Raw genomic sequence first — 14,615 nt, 5'->3', positions numbered from 1 at the left:
CAGCTGAAAATGACAGCTGTAAATGACAGAATGTAACAGTTCGTATCTGAGGATATAATCATGACTGAATTTTCTGCATTTACAGTGTATAGTTCTTTTCCTGTTAAGTGTCTTTTGCCAGTTTTTCCCAGTTAAAAACACTAAAACTCTAATTGCAAAACAAGATCCAAGCTGCTTTTTACTGACCATCACTGTCACTAAGGGGTTTGCCTCCTCAATCTCTCAAGTGCAGTTTAATGGTGACGTTGATCACTAATCCCAAAGCCTGTTTAACTGCATTTCCGTCCTGCAGTTCACAAATTGACATAAGTATAATGCTGTTGTGCATTTATTTTTGCCAGCTGCTGAATGAGAGAGATGTCGGCCTAATATTCAGTCCAACAGAAGAGATGCATGTAGAGTATAATAATCACAACTATGATACTTAAGATAATAATAGATAAAATGATAAAAAAACACATCATGCATTGAGAGGACAATGGATACATTCTGCTAATTTGGCTAACTGCTCATTATAACATCACTTTATTAACCCTTTACAATTTCTTGCATTAGGAATTATCTTTTCACATACCCCAGCTTGCTCTCCATGAGACACACAGACAGGGAGAGAAGCTTGGGGTCAGAGCGCAGGGTCTGCCATTGTACAGCGCCCCTGGAGCAGTTGGGGTTAAGGGCCTTGCTCAGGAGCCCAACGGAGTAGGATTCCTCTGCCGGCCGCAGGATACGAACCAGCAACCTTCCAGCCACAGGCGCAGATGCTTAGCCACAGAGCCACCGCTCCGCCCCAAATTATATTTTAGGGTGAGGCATATCATTGTGAAATAAACACTGAAAATTTCAAACATTTCACAAGGCCATAATTGACGTGATAATGATTATAAGGTGGTTTGGGCATTTTGTAAGGATGCCCCCGCAGTCGACTTCTCTGGGCTGGCTTGGGAGCGTCTGGAATCTGTTGCTGGAGACAGGGATGTCTGGGCCTGCTGCAACCACGACCCTCACCAGGAAAAGCGGAGTGAAGATGGGTGGATGGATGATTAACATTCTGCCCAGCTCAGGTTATTAATACTCTGAGCTGCTCAGGAGCAGACAAAAGATTTGAAAAGCAGATGCTATTTTTCAGTCAAAGTATGATAGTTCTTGGGATATACAAATTACTTTGAAAACTTTAATCTAGGTCTGTGATTTATTGATTTAATCTAGAGCAGTTTGTGATTACACAGAACACTCACAAGCTTTGATTGACTTATTAAACTGTAGTTTCACACGTTCATTCAACGCCTGAGCTAAAAAAAGGCCTGTAGGCAAAGAATCAACAAAATGGTCAAACACTGAAGAGAAAATATGCAATTTTAGTTGCATAATAAATGTTGGTTCATCACAATACAACCCTGAATCATGCCTGTTTTGTGGAGTTATAGGAAAAGGATGGAGGTTTGGGGGAAAAAAGACACCCATTTAGAAAGATTTAAAGAGGACCAGAAGAGCAATCTGCTGTTCCTAACTGGCCAATAACACACAGAAAATAATTTCTTAGTTGTTGCTTGCCTGTTACTTCAGAACTTTCTGTGGATACACAAAACAAGCTACAAGATGGCCCGGTATCACTTGTGCTGCTATAGGCCCAAAAGATTAACCAGTCAAATGTTTTAATTACGCAGTGTATCACAATGTTAAGAGCACAGTAGAAGAACTGTAATGAGAGACAACAGGATCAGCAACACAGAGTTTAACACTGAAGGAACCTGCAGTTGTTAAAAAAAAGCACAGCTCAAGCATAAAATCCAAAAACAATATGATAACAGCAGAAGCAAAAGTTCTTTTTCATCAATATTGTATTGCACAGTGTCAAATGTCAATCTCATATCATAACAACTATCTTTACATTATACAATGACCAAATTTGTAATTCTAGCATAATATTTTAGTATTAATGCAATTTATTCTTACCCAGTAAGAAGATTAGCCATTACCATGAGCCAAATGCACACAAATTCCTATGTCACATTTATGAGCTTCTTCATAAAGTAACAGTACATTCCCACAATGTTTTATGAGCTATTTCGTTTTCCATAACTCTCATGTGCAGTATGACAAAAATTTCCAATTCTGTTAAAAGAAAAAGACTGATTAAAAACCTCTACATCTGCCCTTTCTGCGAGGCAGTGCATTCCAGATCCAGAAATTAATCAGTTGCTACCAAATACCACAAAGCACAATAATCACAAGTAATTAAACCTTACTTTTTGACTGTAATTAGTACTATTTTGTATTAAAGCCATAAAAAGCATTTAAAATAATCATGACCAGTCAGAGGGCTAAAGTATTAATATACTCCATAGGTTTCATAAACATTAGTAAACTATGCAATACAAAAAAAGTTAAAATCCATGTTTTTTTCTGCTCCAAAATATGGTACATTTTTTCACTAGAGGTCATGGGCAGCTTCTTGTCTTGATGCTATCACCCAGGAGCTGAGGTCCCAGTGGAACATAAAGGCAGTGGCCTATGTTGTTACTGGGAAGCCAGTGTCTCCAGGGTATGGGAGGGGGAATTATTGTTCTGGCAGAAGAACACATTGTAAATAAAGACACAGCCAGTTCTGGGCTCTGGGGCAGTGACAAGGAATTATAAACTTGTCAGCTCGGATCTTCCTCCTGTTGGGAGAAGCTCTCCATCAGTCTCAGGGCTGCAAGGGCCACTGTAATGAATCCGCAATTGCACAGTGGAGGGGACCTACTCTCATAAAGCAGCAAACCAAAAGTGACACTCAAAATAAAATGTGTTATTGCTTTTTATCTTTAAAATGAAGACCCACGGAGATTATAATTTTTTTCATTACAGGTGTATTGTTTTTGATCACGTTCAAATGCAATGAGGCTGAATATAACAACCTGAAATATTCCTGGAAACGACAACATTACTCTTCTGCTTGCAGTTACCGATTTAAGCAAAAACAAAATAGCTGCAGGACTTGAGATCAATTAGTTGGTTGTGTCCAGATAGGTATCAGTTCTTTCCTTGTGTAAAAGTGGGAATATATGCCAATAACAGATGCTACAGGGACTATGGGAGAACAAGTGGAACTAATTAGCGTTTGCCGAGACACATGTTAAAATCAAACCTCTCATAATTCTTCCCCAGACTTCACACATCAACTATTAAAACCATATAATGTGTGGCATTTACAGGGGTGGGAACATTTCTATGCATCTCTTCCATAGAACTGAAAATCACTCTCCATTCAGTCAGGCCCTACAATGATAAGACTATGGTTGGGAAATGTTTCAGGCTGAAAAGAAATTCTGCAAAGAAGAAACAATCCATTGTGATCAAGGCTCCAAATCCCATCTGTTATATACAGCTGGTTAATATTGTATTTTTGTTGCATCAATACATATTTATATGAACGTGCAACTTTCAAAACCTGAAATGGATCGATCTGGCATGCAACGGACATCTTCATTGATTCCATCTGGCCTCTAATCTGCCCAATGATAGGAAGTGTGATGAACCACTACATTTTCATACAGTAAGTGTCAGTGCAATTGATGAAACCCAAATGCTCTGCTGTTTAAAAAAAGCCGTATCCCCACCAATGCAACATCCTGATGGAATGAGACACTGCCAGGATTACCACTAAGACATGAAACCAATATTCAGCACATTTTCTCTTAACATTTCACAAACAAAAATAAATGTTCAAGGCTAGACCTTGTATGTCTGTCCTTGTCTTGAATGATTAAGGTATACGCTAACAGTTTTCATAGTCCTGTGGTGATCTGGTTTTCAATTTGATATATCCCTCTTCTGAAAAAGTCTACTTTTAAGGTACTTATTAATAAATTGAAGTAACTGTAGACTGAAGGTTATAGTTAAGGTCATGGCTACACAGTTACAGTAAAAGTTAGTGGTCCTATTGAAACAAATGTATTATGAAAGCTGTGCATTGTGGAGCCAAGTTTGGACATTATTCTCATAAAACATGACAATACACATTAGAGGGTGCTGTAGTGGTTCACGCAGATTAACATATAGGATTCTGCTAGGAAGGACACACCAGGTTTCATGATATACTAAGCTACAGTACCTGAAAAAACCAACTAACTTCAAAAGCACCTTGTATATCATTTCAACCTATACCACACTATGAGGACTTAAAAATAGCACAAACTAACATAAAGCTACAACAACTCAAACATGCACTGTAATTCTAAATGAAATATTTCTAGTCTGTCATTTTCCTTTAGTCAGACATATGGTGAAGAACACTCTTTTTTCATTGCAGAGTGCATTAGTATTCCCACCGAAACATGCACACAAGAGCAATATCAAAGGAAGAAACGGGTAACAAAACCCCAGGAGCATTTTCTGAAAAAAAAAGATAATGGACGGGTGTTTCTAGGTGGCTCAGCCAGTGAAGGCGTTCATGTGGAGTGCAGGGTTGAGCCCCAAGGCCCAGATGTTTCTAGTTTGAAGTCCTATTGTATCACTAACTCACTCTTACCCAGATTCTCCCAGCAGCAGCAGAACTCTGCTGACAGAACTCCACCAGGGTAGGGCTGGGAGTCAGTCCAGGTCTCTTTCAGCTCTGGAACAGGCACTCCTGCATCTTGACACTGACAGGCACCTTCAGGCTTTACAGTAATGTCAGTAAGAGATGCACAGTGTTTCCAATTGGTGATTACTCTGGTGTCAGGAAATGTGTAGCTTTTCAGAGTGTCTACAGACAAATGACTCTGACAGGTCAGAGGAGCAAAAACACCCAGCCCCCTCCACTCTGCTACAGAAACAATTTGTTGCCATGAGATTGAGTCTGAACATTCTTAAATCTTTAAGTCTAGAAAACGAAACATTTGCCTGATGCGCTTTGTTTTCTTTATATCATGTCGTGTAGCGACGTGCCAGAAGTCTGAGGATTTTAATACAGATTTTCTTGTAAAAATATATTTAGGGTGTAGCATATTCGAAAGCAGCAACCAGTGTGCAATCTGGACAGCAAGTACTGTAGTATGATGACAGTATCAGGAGGTGAGGAGGACTGGGGGATATTCATTAAGGCAAGATCATCAAACACAACAAATGTATGAGACTGTCAGGCAATTGCTGGAAGCTCTTTAATAGTTGGGTTTTAAATCTCCTACTACCTGAACTCTATGGCCAGAAATACAGGTTCTTTAGGAAAATACAGACCTACAAAGTGGGTTGCATCCAGGAAAGTTGGACAGAAAAACGAAGAAAGAAACAGGGGTACTGAAAAAGTCTTTATATCTGAATGTACAGTATGAAATAAATTAAGCAAGAGAGAGGTAAATGTCTTTATTTAATGTGTTCCAGAAGTGATTACTGCAGGGGCTCATGATGTGAATATTGCATTCAGTAAGAGAATCTACATAGATAAGAAGGATGGACCCTTTTCTTCTGAGACAATCCAGGAAAATATTTAAAAAACATAAAAATGAAGCTTCATATTCCCAGATAACTGGGGAAAGGATAAGAACTGTGTGTCATGAGAAAATAAGCCTATGACTAGCCAAAGATCACACGTTCCTGCTTGTCTTGGAATCCTCTTGTGATAAGCCCAGGCAACTGTTCAATTGTTAAAAAAGGAGGAAAAAACATCAAACTGTCTTCACCTCAAAGGTGTGCAGATTTCTGAAAAAATTCCACTGTAGAGATGAGCAGGATATCAATAATACATCAAAGAACTGAGCACACAAAGCAGAGTTTATTAACACCTGGTTTGAAAGGCATCACAGCTAACTACCAGACTTCAGGCTCCACTAGTCACTGCTAGCAGAGTAGACTCAGGCAGAGAAAAGAAACAACCCAATTTCATTTCACCCAACTCAGTACAATTCAATTAACGTTAACTGCCAGGTACAGTATACTGTAGCACGAGTTTAGTAATGCAGCACATGAAAAGTATAATTTGCTAGAGTTTGCTTCATTGTAATACTGTAGCTGAAAAAAAGAAACATCAACAAAGATCCAATTTAATTTGTATAGCACTTAATGACTCAAATATCACAAGGGTAAGGAGATGCAACTAGTTTCTGGAATGAGGTTACAACCTTATAAAAAAAGATTTATTATTTTCAAATACTGTACAGTATATTATTTTCATATACAGTATACAGTAGAGTAGCTACATTGAAAATAAATGTTTAAATGTATACAGTCAGAATGCAGTCATGTTTTAATTATTATTGTAAAGACTTCCACCTCCTGAAAATTGCACTGCCATTAGTACAGGTAGTACCAGACATCAGGTAAATCTAATAAACTAAAAAAAAGATTAGCTGCATGCTCTGACTTCCTCAGGTCTTACTTTCCTGATATATTCAGTGCAATAATCTGTCATTGTTTGCTTTGACTAATGTTTACAGTATTATTTAAATACTTTCTGCATTGACTCAATCACAAAATCATCCCACAGGCAGTTTTGCAGTCAGGTTAGAGCATTGCATAGTATACTGTACATCTTTCATCCATCCATCCATTTTTTACCTGTACATCCAATTCAAGGTCACAGGGGAGTCAGTGTCACGAACCGCCCTTTTTCCCTATTTATACCCTCTCACTCCTCTCAGTCCTCGCTCACTGTTGAGATCGACTTGAGCCTTTCTCTTGTGAGCATACAGTACCTTACTCACCTGACTTCTGGATTCCGACCCTGTTTTGTCTCCAGCTTCGTCTTCGTTTCTGTCTAGTGGCTATTGGATTTGGATACCTTTCTGACCTGACTTCTGGATACCCCACCCAGCTCTGTCTCCGGCTTCGTCTTCGTCTCTGTCTAGCGGCTATTGGATTTGGATACCCTTCTGACCTGACTTCTGGATACATGACCCAGCTCTGTCACCGGCTTCGACTTCGTCTCCGTCTACCGGCTATTGGATTTGGATACCCTTCTGACCTGACTTCTGGATACCCCACCCAGCTCTGTCACCAGCTTCGACTTCGTCTCTGTCTAGCGTCTTTTGGATTTGTTTACTCTCGACCAGACTCTCCGAAACCCAACCAAGCCTGTCTACCCCGACCTCGTATACTGCCTTTTGCTCCTAGGATTTTGGACACCTACTCTCAGCAACGCAATAGGGTCCAACCACCTTTTCTCACAAGTCCCTAGTGACTTTACTGACAGTCAGAGTCTAACCCAGCAAGCAACAGGAGCAAGGCAGGATGCACAATGGATGCTAGTCCATTGCAGAGCACATACAAACATGCTCACATCCAAGAAACCAATTAACCTAACAGTACGTCTTTGAAACATGGGAGGAAACTGGAGCACCTGGAGGAAACCCAGGTGAACACATGGAGAACATACAAACTCCACACAGATTGCACTCCAGGTCAGGATTTAAACCCAGGGCCCCAGTGCTGCAAGACAGCTATGCTAACCACTAATCCCCCAAGCTGCCCTGTATATGTTTCAGATCAATAAAATGAACAGCATACTAAAAGCTGGCTTTCAGGACAGCCTGACTCGCATACAAAAAAATTTTTTTGGGGGTTTCAGAAACAAGCATTGAAAATCTAAACATACAATCACATATGCAGTGGCTAAGTGAAGCTCACATTAAGATACAGGTACATAAGGCATATGGCATGGAATAGCTCCATGCGAAGCTATCTCTCAACTTTCAGCACCCCTGAGACGGACAGTCTTTAGCTTCAGAAGTTACCAAAAATTGCAAAACATTGTAATTGTTCCCAGAGCATGCTTTTCAGTTTATGTCATTCAAAATTACTGGCAAAAACAGGCTCTATCACTGGCTAAATATGGTAAGATACAATCAAAACATACAGCATACCGTACATCCATTCTACTGAAAGTTAATACAGCCAGCAAAAAGCATGCACTTTGAAAACACAGCAGATCAGAAGACCTGGATTTTATATGCATACAACACAAAAAGTATCTCCCACAATCAATTCTCAGTGGTATGGCTCATATATAACTGCCTGGGCAAATTGGAGTGGCGTGTTTCATTTTACAGTACATATCCTCTCATCTATAAAGAGGAAGACTGTTCATATCTATTAGCAACAAGCTTGTGTGCTAATCCTGAGTGTTCATTAATACACTGGGTTTTTATTACCTTGCCACTATGTGCCACACAACATTACATTACACTGCAAAGCAACTGGTACCGTACACGACGGTGCTGAATATTTAAAACCATTTTCAACTGCTTAGACGTCTTCATCTTTATGCCAGGATAATTGTGAAAAAATCCAGCAAACTTATACAGTACTGTATATGTTCATACATATACAGGACTATGACTAGTGACGAAGTGGAGGATGCTACGGTACTTTAGGTATGCTCAACATTCAAGGCAGAATGGAAAAATCCAGATAATTAAGAAACAACTCATAATAAGTAAATATTCACACCCACAAAAATCGAACTTATATTCATCTGCAAACTATAAAATTGTCAGACATTCATGGTCTTACTTGCATTCAGCAACTCATCTGTTCAGTTGCAAAAATTATTTTTTAGAACAGTATTTTAACAGGATTTGAATTTTATTCATTTGTTTCAAGGAATTTTCTCAGTTGCGACGTCAGCATGACAAACCATAGTCTTACCCAGGCAGGGCAAGGAAAATTGAGAAGATTCAGATAAATCATTAAAAGGTAATATTTCAGGAAACAAGTCATCATTAGTATTGTAGTACCAGCCCTCATCATGATCATCAATAATAATGATATTATTACAGCCGCTATGCTGTTGTCCTTATTCCAACATTATTATCACCACTCCTTTACTTACACCTTAAGGATTTGTTCCCTAGTGCACAGCACTAAATTAACTACAGTAGGAGAGACAGCATAAAACTGTTTAAATAATAAAACCCGTTGTCCAGAGCTGACGCATCCCGAGCAAGAAAGAAGCAGACGGTGGCTCTTTGTTAGAAAAAAAGGGAATGAAACTCATTCCGTCACTGATCTTGAAGAAACGAAAAACAGGATATATTTTAAAAAGTCACATGTAGTTTTATTATTATTATTATTAATATTATTATTAATAATAATAATAATAATAGCCAAACATCATTTGACAGTTTAATTCTTACAGTCTGGTCTCAGCTTGATAAAACATGGGTTTAATTGATGATTCTATTTCCCCAAGAACTGACATCTCGTGAAGTTCAAAGTCCCATTTAGCTCCGCATCACAAGCATTCATAAGAATTGGATCTTAACCGTTTAAAAGCACCTTTACAAATAAGAATCGTCAGCGAACTCCGCGGGTTTCTGGATCTGTAACTGCGCTGCTTTATCATCATTGCTAAGTCTTACTCGTCCGCTCTGTAGCAATTCGGGCACACCGCCGCCACTCCTACTATACAGGGAATTTGATTAGCAGCACCTGTGGTGACGAAAATCCGAGAATGACAGCTTTGTGCACAAAACCTCATTCCGAAATACGGTATAGGAGGAATATTCTATGCGTTTTGACCGCTAGCACCTTGCAGACCATACATTACACTGTATGCGTGAATATACACGACATGTTTGATATATTTGATTTGTTTTGAGGTAGATATCTTACCAGCAATAACTGGCCGTCTCGCAGTCTGTTGATGCAGAAAGTCCCGTGAAGCTAGGCGTGCTCTTCTTAGCGACGGTACAGGTGAACTCAGGAGGTACAGGAGCAGGCAGTCCGGGGGACGAACACCTAACGGGAAGATAAAGTTGCAACCAAAAACTAAATGCAGCAGTGCCTTTTTATTTTTTGGCTCTACTAATAAAAAGACAGGGAAAAGCTAAGAGAGATGCTCTGCCGCTCTGGGCTCTCCGCTGCGCATCCAGCAGGCTGCTTTCTCTCGCGGTCTCGCTTCTGATGTGTAAAAAGGCATTGCCGTGTGTCACGTGACGCGTCCCGGTGCACGGCTCGCTGCGCTCCACCACGAACACCGCTGCGAGGACAACTTGCACTTACAAATGACCAGCGAGGTCCCAAAATCACCGTGCTCACAAGACACCCAGACAGGGACGTCCGATAATTGGTTACTTTTAATATTACTGGTTTTTTTTTACCCCACCAACGTTCATGTTGTCTGGGGGTGATTTCATTGAGAGACCTTCGCTGTAAAAATCAAAATTTTTAAAAAGCTTTTCTCATTGGATTTACTGTAATACGCTACATTGCAGTCTAAGGTGCCCATAAAATGTGGTTTCATAACTGTGTAAAACAGATGATGGATGTGTGATAAATTCATTAGCAACTGAATTTTAAAATGCACATGGGTTACATTAATCACAACACCACACTACTGACTAGTTATTAATATTAACAAATGCTACTCAATGCCCTGAAATCTCTGGAAAATAACCACAACCAAGCACAAGGCAGCTCTGAAAGCGTAAGTTATTTCTGCTGTTTCTCTTTCTCTGTTTTTCTGTGCCATCAGGCCTTTCATTCTCCAGCTAGACTCTATAAAGACTGATACTGTTTATTGACTATTTCAAGAATTCAGCAGGCAATCCTTCTCCCCACTTGTAAAAAATGTGGTGGGTATGGCCATGCTGTTGAAGCTGATAACCTGTTTGTTTTAAGAAACTGCTGGATAAGGATTCTTGGACCAATTAGCTACAAACTACGGAACAGGCGAGGGAGCATGAATGCCCTCTTCTCATTTGCAACCTTCCTTATGGTTCTTAAATCACAGTTCAGCTCCATAGCTTCAATGGGCATGCAACCAAAATGGACCAAAACCAAAAACTGATGAAGGTGCAGCCACACTGCCCTTTCACAGTTACTACTTTCACAGCAGCCCAAACTGCCAGGTGGCAGATAACTGGTCAAGCAGCACGCTGCTGGGGGGCAGTGGGCAGCTCAGCAGCAATTGCTGGGAGCTGGTAATGGGATCAACGAGAGACTGGATGGCCCCTTAGCTGGTGCCAACACACCTCCAAGGCACAGAATTTGACATTAGGTACAGGCGCTCACTGGCTGACCTGTCAAGAAATTCCAGGCAGCCCCTCTTTCTCCGAATTCAGGGACACAGGGGTTGCAATGGTAAGACAAATGGCTAGACATTTTCACAGTCCAAATTGAGAGGGTATAAAACGGCAATGTGCAAGTACCGTACACGGTGTTCAAATTAAATCTCAATATCATTTTAAATTAGTCTAAAAAAGCTGAAAAAGGCTTATACAAGAATGCAGCAGAATTTATTTGGTGCATTTTGCTGCATTTATCAAATAAACCACATGCTTTTCCCCCTCTTTTGAAAATATAAAAATGCAATATCATATTATCACTGCAAATACAAAAATGCAATATTGTATCATGGCATCATTGATATTTATTCTCTTCTTTACAGGTAATATACTGTAGCTGACAGGTAATGTGGACTATGACAAGTAGCAGAAGCCACAAATACAAATCACTGCTCCTTTACAGGAGCATATACCTGTGTTTCAAACACCTGCACTCTCTCCCTGTCAAATGGACAGGATTTTCTGCCAGAAACACCTTGTTCTTAAGTTTCAGATGGGATCTTGCTGTGTTGTACATTTAATGAATCTATACCGCAGCCCTGTTAAAAGATTAAAGAGCTCCACTTAAACTGATCCACAGTAGGTCTGGTTTAGTGCTTCAGTTGCTACCACACACAAATTCAAAATCCTTTGATCAAATCTGTCACTAAATGAAAAAGAAGCATGTTGTATAGCTCAGCAGGCCAGACTGCAAACATTCAGACTGTCAGAATTACCCTCAGATTTTCAGGGAAGAATTCAAAAGTCTTAACTTTGTCTTTAAGCTAGATGTGCTATGTTGGATCTGTGTCAGCAGCCTTTCCCTCTTTCTCCTCCAAGAAATTCATTTCTTTAAAATAATGTCAGTTCTTAGTCCCTTGCAGTTCCAGCTAAACAGGGCTGTCATTTTATAGATAAGAATTCAGTTGTCTCTGTTTTACTCTGTCAATCTTCCTAAATCCTGCAGAGATTAATATCCCTCTGAATACTTTGCAATTGTATTGCAATTGTCCAACCTGTGGAATTCTAAATGCATTAAGGTTGTGTAGCGCCTGACCAAGTATCTGGACAAATATACATTCCAAATTAAAGCACTGTAGATGCATTTAAAAAACCTGACATTATAATCTCAGAGCATTTAATGCAAAGCTTTTAATAAGGTTACAGCTCCACAAAGCAAATCAAAAGGAAATATAGATGCAACTGGCTGAAATGACAGATTAAGCAAACCTTTTTATATCCATCTCCATTTGGGAGCAATTTAGAAATGCTTTTCTTTGACTCACTTTTATAAACAAAACAGTCTACACGTACAGAAAATGAAATTGGAAACTATGAAAGCAGACATCTTGCTAAAGTGTTTTCACCATATTGTGGTTTTCTTTAATTACCAACTACAGAAAATGCGAGTAAAACTAAAAATGTCAAAATATCACTAGCAACGGATCAGCCCAGAACCTGCACTGTTTACCATTGACAAACATTATAACAGTAATTCTGTGATGTGTGCAACTCGAAAGTGACCTTCTCATAGGTCATGCCATGCCAATCTGCCATTTCTTTGTTTCAGTACATTATTGCATGGGAATTGTATGTTACTTTTTTTTGCTTATTTGGCCAAACATTTCCTTTAAAATGTTGAGACTGTCTGAGCTGACACACTAGCCAAATTTGCCGTTGTCTTCAGAGGCATTCCTGTGAAGTTACATAACCTCTCTTTCCCATCCCTCAGCACACCGAGGAAAGGGCTGGGTCTGTGGGGCTGTCCCCAGTACTTCAGACAGGATAGGACACTCCTATGGAATGTAGGTAGGGTAACTGGTATTTTAGTAGGGAAGGAAGGCCATTCACCTCCGTGCTCTGAAAGCATGCACCATCTATCATTTACCTCTTTTGTACATTGCACACCAGCAACCACACAGATTAAAACGTAGGACAGATACCTGTATAACTTCTATATTTTGTTGTGTTTCCTTTCTTCTCTTTTCAGCATGACATAAACCTTTACTTGTTCCTCTACAGTATTGTTTCATTTAAAAAGTTCAAAAATTGTTTGCACTGTGTAAATGAGGCTTATAGCTCTCAATATGTGGTATCATAAGAACCTTGGTAGGAGGCAGTTGGGAGAAGTTTAATGCAAGTCACATCTCTTCAATTCCAGTGTGTAAAACCAAGATTTGTTTCAAGTATTCCTCTGGAAAACAATTCAAAACAAAAGAAAAATCAATTCAGTGGCACTACAAAGGTATATGCAAGGTCATTTTCATAAATATTCGTACTTCGGCCTTTGTTGTCCTTTTTCATTTTATGTTCGGCCCCTTACTTTCATGTGCTGAATTCCAACAGTTTTCTGCTACCAGAAACGAACAGTAGGCACAATCTTTCTGCCAAGTCAAAGCACAGCAACCTGGGCATATATGAGTGCATGTTCTTTGTGACAGATTTCTTTTTCAACTTGACAGTTTGCCAGAGAGCTCAAGAAATAGACAGCAGGCTTTCACATTTGCAAAATAAATAAGCTCTAGTTTGACCTTTTGGTGCCTTTGTCACAATGTCTGAAATGCCGAATCAGACCTTATTATAAAGGCAATTTTGCTTTGCTCACACCTGCCCTTTGATGGATAAACTAGCCAATGAAGTTTGATATTTGTTAAATGGCCCTTCCTCTCCTTATTGATTTATTTAATCCACTCTTGTCTTTAGTGTGGCATTTCATTTTGTACTGTGGAGGTTGTATCGTTTCCTCTACAAGCTTCAATGGATAGTAAAGAGTTTCGCATTCCTTTTCCATACCAAGTGAAGCAACTTAAGCAGGACGTTTGTAGAACTTGACCTTTAGCAAAAGACGTTTTCGTCAACAAACTGTCTTAATCCTCCTTGATCAAAAATGTTTTTTTTAGCATATCTCTTGGCTTACAGTCCAAGCAGCAGTCCATTCTGAAATCCTCTTGGTAGCAAAGATGTCCTATCAAACCCACTGCACACATTTCACACAAGTTGTGGTATAAAAAGTCTAAATGCACAGCATGCAAGAACTCCTTTTTACTGTCCCACTCTATTAATACAGTAATTGTAGAAGCTGCCCTGCAGCAACACATCCTTAACAACAGTGGGAGTGAATTACTTTGCAAGCAATGTATTGTTTCCAGTTGACACATTTCTCTTTAAGTTGTTCCACTTACAGATTGTAGTTGAGCAATTTAATCTTCAAAAGCTCCAAAAGACAGGACAGGTTAACTTCATCAGACTCTTGTTTTTCAATGGCAAAGATCACACTTTAAAGCAATAGATACCAAAGTTGCAGCGAATCTCCACTTCAGCAGAACCAAGGGTTACAGGCTCTGAAGTGGTTAACGGCACAATGCAAATCTCCAATGCTGCTGCTATCTCAGCCAGGGGGTAATGACTTGGAGATCCCTGTGGTTGGGCAAGCTTTACTGCACTCGTAATCACCACAGAGCAGATTTAGCTTGTCCACGGCTGCACTTCCTGCTGGCTGCCAGACACTGATTTCAGTCCAAATCTTCACGGAGACAGACATTTAAAAAAAAAATCTAAAAATAAAGCCCTCCATGGGTCATTAAGGGGAGGGGGGAGATTTTTCTAGGTTTATAG

At 39.6% G+C, this 14,615-nt stretch overlaps 1 protein-coding gene across 2 annotated transcripts in view; it reads right to left on the bottom strand.

The window, feature by feature from the left end:
* LOC148642033 (rap1 GTPase-activating protein 1-like) overlaps positions 1-14,615 on the bottom strand; it is a 233,997-nt gene that overhangs the window by 177,258 nt on the left and 42,124 nt on the right. The window contains exon 3 of one of the 2 annotated variants that reach the window (XM_088617477.1): positions 9,568-9,693. The gene's annotated coding sequence lies outside the window, so the exon portion shown is untranslated. Of the gene's footprint in view, positions 1-9,567; positions 9,858-14,615 lie in introns of those variants that run through there. The other variant, XM_088617476.1, reaches the window with a different exon arrangement.

Source organism: Lepisosteus platostomus, chromosome 23 (assembly GCF_059453375.1).
Source record: "Lepisosteus platostomus isolate fLepPlt1 chromosome 23, fLepPlt1.hap1, whole genome shotgun sequence".
NCBI lineage: Eukaryota > Metazoa > Chordata > Actinopteri > Semionotiformes > Lepisosteidae > Lepisosteus > Lepisosteus platostomus.
Note: the sequence above shows the minus strand (reverse complement) of the source record. Positions and strands in the feature narration are given on the sequence as shown.